Source organism: Chrysochloris asiatica, unplaced genomic scaffold, assembly GCF_000296735.1.
Source record: "Chrysochloris asiatica unplaced genomic scaffold, ChrAsi1.0 scaffold00128, whole genome shotgun sequence".
NCBI lineage: Eukaryota > Metazoa > Chordata > Mammalia > Afrosoricida > Chrysochloridae > Chrysochloris > Chrysochloris asiatica.
In genome coordinates this window covers 934,159-941,525 of record NW_006408646.1, presented here as the reverse complement: position 1 = coordinate 941,525, position 7,367 = coordinate 934,159, and the positions used below count along the sequence as shown (strand labels likewise).

The 7,367-nt window shown below is 42.2% G+C and overlaps 1 protein-coding gene and 1 pseudogene across 1 annotated transcript in view; one reads left to right on the top strand and one right to left on the bottom strand.

Moving 5' to 3' along the window:
- The window catches only part of MYO18B (myosin XVIIIB), a 377,810-nt gene that overhangs the window by 305,418 nt on the left and 65,025 nt on the right, over positions 1-7,367 (bottom strand). The gene's annotated exons all lie outside the window — the stretch shown is intronic.
- Positions 3,816-7,367, top strand: part of LOC102822603 — a 14,132-nt pseudogene continuing 10,580 nt past the window's right edge.

Below are 7,367 nucleotides of genomic sequence, written 5' to 3'. Positions count from 1 at the left end.
TGCTTTTATCCCCTACACTCTCCTCATTAAACAAGGCCCAGGAAGCATGGATCCTACTAGCACTTGACATATACAGGCACCTGTTAATTGTTCCTAGGGCCATTTTTTGTCAAAGGAAAGAAGCCCAAGTTTGGAAGAACAGTTGTCTAGTCACTCCTAAGGGACATCTTGAGCCATGAGCCTTGCTTAATAACAAACCAACCACAGTGTCAAATCACCTGCTGTTGGCTGCCTGCCATGTGGTGCCAGCCCCCAGAGTCCTGCATATTGCCTTCCCAAGGGATTCTTCAGCAAGAAGAGAGAACAGAGGTGTGGGGACTATGCAGTAGAAGGGAAGAGAGTAGTTCCTCAGCCACCAAGAAGGCAGACTTCCTAAGATCCAAAGACCACTATGCTGACCTCCCCAAAGAAGGTGCTCATGAACGAATCAAGGAAGTTCAACAGCCTGTCAATGGATGGTGACCTGGAGTTGATGTAAGATGGGGTGTCCTGGGAGCCGAATGATCTCATTCAGAACCACTGAGCTGATGTGCCTTTTGTCCACCTGAACTTCTTTGTAGTCCCTCTCCTTCCAATAGCAACCGTTACGTTGTGAGAGTGTATCTGTCCCTCTCACAATCAGAGGTGGCCTCCCCTTGCTATGACAGCTGCTCAGAAGGTATCAGAGTCCACCAGCATTTATGGAGTCAGGCCATCCAGAGAGGGCAGGTCACAGTGGAGCTTCCAGACAAAGACAGACTAGGAAGAAAGGCCTAGTGATCTATTTCTGAAAATCAGCCAATGAAATCCTGTGAATCACAACAGAATGCTGTCCTGCTCACTTACTTTGGCACAACGTCATCAGGAAAGACCAGCAGTTGGAGAGAGCAATATGTCTCAGTGAAGTCAAGAGCTTAAAAGGAAGAGAGGGTCCCTTAAATGAGATGAGTGGACACTGTGGCTGCAGCAGTGTACTGGAAAATGTCAGCAGTCATGTGAGTGTCACACAATACCAGTCAATGCTTCCTTCTGCTATATGTGAAGTGACTGTGACTCAGAGCCAACTCAATGGCAATTAACAACAACTGCTACTACATACCAAGCTCTGAAGATGCCAATGTGGACAGAATCAGACATGGACACTGCTCTTCCATAGTTATAGCCCAGTGAGGGAGACAGACTTGAATCCCACACTTGAATCCTGTATGTAAATTGAGGTGGTCCCATGAGGTAAATACAGCAGGACAGATGAGCAGTGAAACATGAGAATACTCTGAACATTAAAGAAGAGGAAACCTCCACCTTGTCCTGGAGTCAGAAAAAGGGAAAAACTTCTGGGTGAGTGGAGGTTTTGAGGGACCAGAAAAGTCTACCACAGCTGAGACACAACAAGATGGACTTAAAATGAGGCTGGAGCAGTGGGCATGGATTAGTGTAGGCTGGAAGTGCTCTTGTTTGGTGCCTAAGAACCCCAGTAAGCAGGGGAGGGTAGGATCAAATATGAGAGAAGTCCAAGTGAGCAGACAACCATGGACATCTTAAAAAGTCTGGTTTATTTCTACACTGGAGTCTTCAGGAAAGACCAGAATGGGTGGGTCATCAGATCTAGGAATCCCTGATCTGACAGCTTCCAGGGAACACCATTGCATTGCATCTTCTCCCACCCTTAGAGAAAGGTCTTCTCATGATGCCTATTTTATAGATGAGAAAAGTTAGGCTTGGAGAAGACAAATGATCTGCCCCAAGTTACACAGTCAGGAAAGGATAGAGCTGAACTCCACTGGGTTCAGTCCTCAAAGCATTGGTATCCACCTCAAAGGACATACATCCACCACAGAACCGCTAAGCCTCACGGATCTCATTTATAAAATGACATCAAAATATCAGTTCCTGTCTTAAACGATTATGAGTGGACATCTAAAGTGCAATTATTAATATCTCCATATCCAGAACAAAATAAGAATGAAGAAACTCAAAGACTCATTGTAACAATTAGTCCAATGGACTAACAGATGAAATGAACATAAGCCTCCATGACCCTGAGCCCAGAAGAACTATATAGTGTCTGACTATCACTGCCAACTGTTCTGAAAGGGATCACAGTCCAAGGTCCTTGATAGTGTGTAAGAAAATGTGGAACAAAATTCAAAATCATAAAAAAAAATTTTTTTTTTTTAAAGACCAAGCTCACTATAGACTGAAAGAGCCCCCAGGACTATGGCCCTTCAGATCTAGAACTGACCTCACCCCTGTGGCTCAGTTTTCAACCAAACAATAGTCAGTTATATAAGATGAACAATAATACACAAGGGAGTTACATACTCCTTAGGATAATCAACAAGTTGAGATCAAAAGGGCAGCATTTTCCCAAAGACAAAGTTCAGAAGGGTTAGTAAAGAAAGAGGAATGGATACTGGAAACACAGGGAGGAAGTGGGATGAGTGATGTTACATTGAGGAGACTGCAATCAATGAGATGAAACAAAATATGACTGAATTGATGAATGGAAAACTGATCTGCTCTGTAAACCTACACTCAATAAAAAAATGAAAAACAAACAAACAGAGAACAATAAAAAATAAAAATAAAAAAGTGAAAAAAGTCTGAAGGAAACCTAAGATTCATGTGGGACAACTGAAGAGGAGTAACCTACAGATGATTGGAATTCCAGAACAGGAAGAGACAAAGAAAACCACAGAAAAGATAGTCAAAGATCTGTTAGATTTCCCTAATATCTTGAAACATGAGAAGATAAGCATTCGAGAAGCTGACTGAGCCCCAGGCATGATAAAGCCCAAAAGAAAATCACCAAGACATATCATAATCAAACTCACCAAAATCAAATACAGGGAAAGAACCCTGAAATCAGCTAGGGAAAAAAGAAATGTTACCTACAAAGGAAAACCAATAAGATTAAGCTGTGATTTCTCAGCAGAAACCATGCTAAGAAGAAGGTAATGCAGGGACATATACAAAACTCTGAGAGAGAAAAAAAAAAAAAAACTGCCAACAAAAATCATATACCTGGCAAAGCTGTTAATCATATATGACAGTGAAATCAAAATGTTCCTGGATAAACAGAAATTAGGGATTTTGTAAAAACCAAGCCAGCATTTCAAAACATGCTAAAGGGAATTCTTTGGACTGAGAAGCAATAAGAGCAGACAACCAGAGGTTGACTTTTGTAGCAACACCAGATATGGAAGAGTCTAGAGCAGAACAAAGCTACATGATTGAAAATAAGGGATCTGGGGTGACAGTCTAGGATCAGGACAACTGAAGAGAAAAGTAGAGTAACAAAGATCCAGGTCATGACGATATCAGGTATATTTCAGGATAAAACAGACTTTTAAAATGAGGAATAAGTTAGTAAGGTACAGGGTAACCTCAAAGAAACTTAATATAGCTTCACATCAAGTTGAGAAAAGGAAAATCCAAGAAGGTTTTGGAAATATTGAAACTATGAAGAAACAGACGAGAAAAAGCACACAAAAAATGAGTGCAGCACAGGAAAACATGAGAAACAAAGAAACTAGCAGCACCACAGCAAAATGACAGCAATTAAACATATTTATCAATAATGACACTGAACATCAACACTGCACATCAATGGATTAAATGCATCAGTCACGAGACAGAGAGTACCATGATAATGGATAAGAAAGCAAGATCCTTCAATATGCTGTCTACAAGAGGCACACCTTATACACAAAGACAAAAATAGATTAAAAATTAAAGGATGGAAAAAAATATGTACCAATAAAAAAGGAGTAGTAAACATCCCCCGCATCCTCCTCAGAACTGACTCCCCCACCTGCCTCTGTGTCCACAAGCTGCTGAACATAATGTCTGCAGAGGACCAGCACCTCAGCTCCAGCTGTGGCTCCTTTATCAAGACTAAGCCATCCAGCCCATCCTCTGCATGGATGCCCTCCAACACCACAGCCCTAGCGGTTCATCCAACACCAGTGGTGGCTTTGACGTGGCACTGGGTGCCCATACCAGCAGCCTGGACTCAACACCCATGTTTGCAGGTGCAGGTCTGGGAGGCACCCCATGCTGCAAGAGCTATGAGGATTGTGTCAGCAGCATCCTGAAGGATTCAGTCATCAAATGCAAGTACATGCTCAAGGCCATCCCCAAGTGCCTGAGTCTCATGTGCAGGGCATTACCTCTGGCTACCACTATGGAGTGGCTTCCTGCAAGACTTGCAATGCCTAATTCAAGAGGGCCATCCAAGGAAACATGCAGTACAGCTGCCCTGCCACCAATGAATGTGAGATCACAAAATGGAGGTGCAAGTCCTGCCAGGTCTGTTACTTCATAAAATACCTGTAAGTGGGGATGCTGAAGGAAGATGTGCATCTTGACTGAGTGCATGGAGGCTGCCAGAAATACAAGCAGCACCTGGACTCAGAGAGCAGGCTGTACCTGAGCGTACAGATTTCTCCATCCACTAAAAAGCCATTGATCAAGATTGCCTCTTACCTCCTGGTAACTGAGCCAGACAAGGTCTACACCATGCCTCCCACTAGCATGCCTGAGAAGGACATCATAGCCTTAGCCACCCTCTGCAACCTGGCATACAGGGAGTTTGTGGTCATCATTGGCTGGACCAAGCGCATCCCAGGTTTCTGGAACCTCTCACTTGGGGACCAGATGAGCCTGCTGCATAGTGCCTGGATGGAGATTCTCATCCTGGGTATCGTGTAGCACTCGCTGCACTACAATGACAAGCTAGTGTATGCTAAGGACTACACCATGGACAAGAAGCACTCCCGCTTCACAGGGCTGCTCACGTTCTACCTGGTGCACAGGTACAAGAGGCTCAAGGTGGAGGAAGAGGAGTTTGTGATGCTCAAGGCCCTGGCCCTCACCAACGCAGTTTCCATGTACACTGAAGACCTGGAGCAAAGGAGGGAGAGAGTGGGGAGGAGGGCATGGGGCGAATCTGTAACCTGCTTTTTTTTTTGTTATATTTCCTTTCCTTATGGGTTGTGCTAGCCCTGGGCCAGGGCTGACTGCCCCAAGGACTCATGGCCATGGTGGAAGCTACCCTGGTCACCCAATAAACTACAAAAAAGCAGCAAAAAAAGAAAAAAAGAGAGCAGGTATGACAATATTAATCTCTAATAAAATGAACTTTAAGGGGAAAATCAGAATAAGAGACCAAGAAGGACATTATTTAATAATTCAAGTGTCAATTGAACAAGAGGATATAATCATAGTAAGTATCAATGTTCCAACCAAAGAGCCCCAAAGTACATAAATCAAATCCTAAAAGAACTGAAGAAATAGGTCTCTATGAGTCGAAATCAACTCCACGGCACATAACAACAACAATAATAGTGGGGGGTTGTAATATACCACTTTTGAAAAAGGACAGAACAACCCGAAGGAAACTCAATACAGAGGAACTAAAACAACACAACCAACCTACTTGAACTTACAGATGAGTACAGAGCATTCAACCCAATAACAGCACAATACACATTATTTTCCAATACACATGGAACATTCTCCAGAATAGACTATGTGTTAGGCCACAAAGCAAGACTCTGTAAGTTTAAAAATATCAAAATACTACAAGGCAAGCCTATAAAATTAGAAATCAGCAATAGGATGATCAAGGAAATAAAATCAAATGCATGGAAACTGAATAACAGTCTGCTTAAAAGCTACTGGGTAGTGGTGGTGGTCGTTATGTGCCGTGGAGTTGGACCCAACTCATAGTGACCCTGTACAGGGTTTCCGAGGCTGTAAATCTTTACGGGAGCAGAAAGCCTCAGCTTTCTCCTGCGGAGCAGCTGGTAGTTTCGAACTGTTGACTTTAAGGTTCGCAGCCCAATTCGTAACCACTACGCAGTAGTACAAATTAAAAGTGAAGTTAAAAAATTCCTAGAAACAAATGAGATAAAAAACACAACAACCCAAAATCTTTGGGACACAGCAAAAGCAGTCCTGACTGATTGTGAGGGTTGGAAATGTAAAGGTAGACATTAGGTAGCAAGGAAGGGAGTTATTAACTCTCCAGTCTAGGAGCGGAGGTCTCTGGGACCATCAACGGAGAAGAGCCGAGAGCGGGACCCTACCAAGAGAAGCAGGGAGGCCCGAGATGGAGGCAGAGACGATGACATGGAGTGATGAAGTGGATGGGGACTTTGGATCCAGAGAGGGAGAGGGACTGGGTCCTGAAGAATGGAGGGGAGGAGGGGAGTGTAGGTGGCGGGTTTATAGGATATACCCTTTGGTCGGTTGATGATGCATGGAGGGGATTGGAATCATGGCAATGAGACGATATTCGATGGAATGAATGTAAAACTAAAGGTGTTTTTTTTGGAAAAAAATAAAAATTTTTATAAAAAAAAAAAAAAAAGCAATCCTGAGAGGGCAATTTAAACAATAATGCACATATCCAATAAGAAGAAAGAACTAAAATCAACAAACTACAACATCTCCAACAATTAGAAAAACACCAACAAAGGAAACCTATAGTTACCAGAAGAAAAGAAATAATAAAGATTAAAACAGAAGAAAAGGTAATAGAAAATAGAAAAACAATAGAAAGAATCAACAAGACAAGAAGCTGGTTCTTTGAAAGGGTTAATAAAATTGACAAACTGTCGGGAATTCTAACAAAATAAAGGAGGGAAAAGACACAAGCAGCATGCATAACAAAACACATGGGTGACAATACAACAGAAACAATGGAAATAAAAAGGATAATACCAGAATACTACGAAGAGCTGTACTCCAACAAATTTGAAAATCTAGAGGACATGAATACATATTTAGAAAAACACGACAACCTAAATTCACACAGAGTGAAGTAGAAAACTAGACCAGACCAAAAACAAAAATAAATTGATCAAGTCATCAAAAAACTCCCAATTTAAAAAAGTCCAGGCCCAGATGGCTTTACTAATGAATTTTACCAAACATTCAGAGAAATGGTGGTGGTTGGTGGTTATGTGCCGTGGAGTTGGTTCTGACTCCTAGCAACCCTGTACAGGGTTTCCGAGGCTGTAAATCTTTACAGGAGCAGAAAGCCTCATCTTTCTCCCACGGAACTGCTGGTAGTTTCGAACTACTGACTTTGTGGTTCGCAACCCAATTTGTAACCACTACGGTACCAGAGCTCTTTATTCAGAGAAGAGCTGACACCAATTTTACTCAAACTATTCCAGAATATAGAAAGGGATGGAAAACTTCCTAATACACTGTATGAAGCATGCATAATCCTCATACCAAAACCAGGGAAGAACATCACTAAAAAGAATATCATAGACCAATATCTCACATGAACACATATGCAAAAATTCTCAACAAAATCCGAGCCAACAGAATTCAACCGCACATCAAAAAAATAATACATCATGACCAAGTGG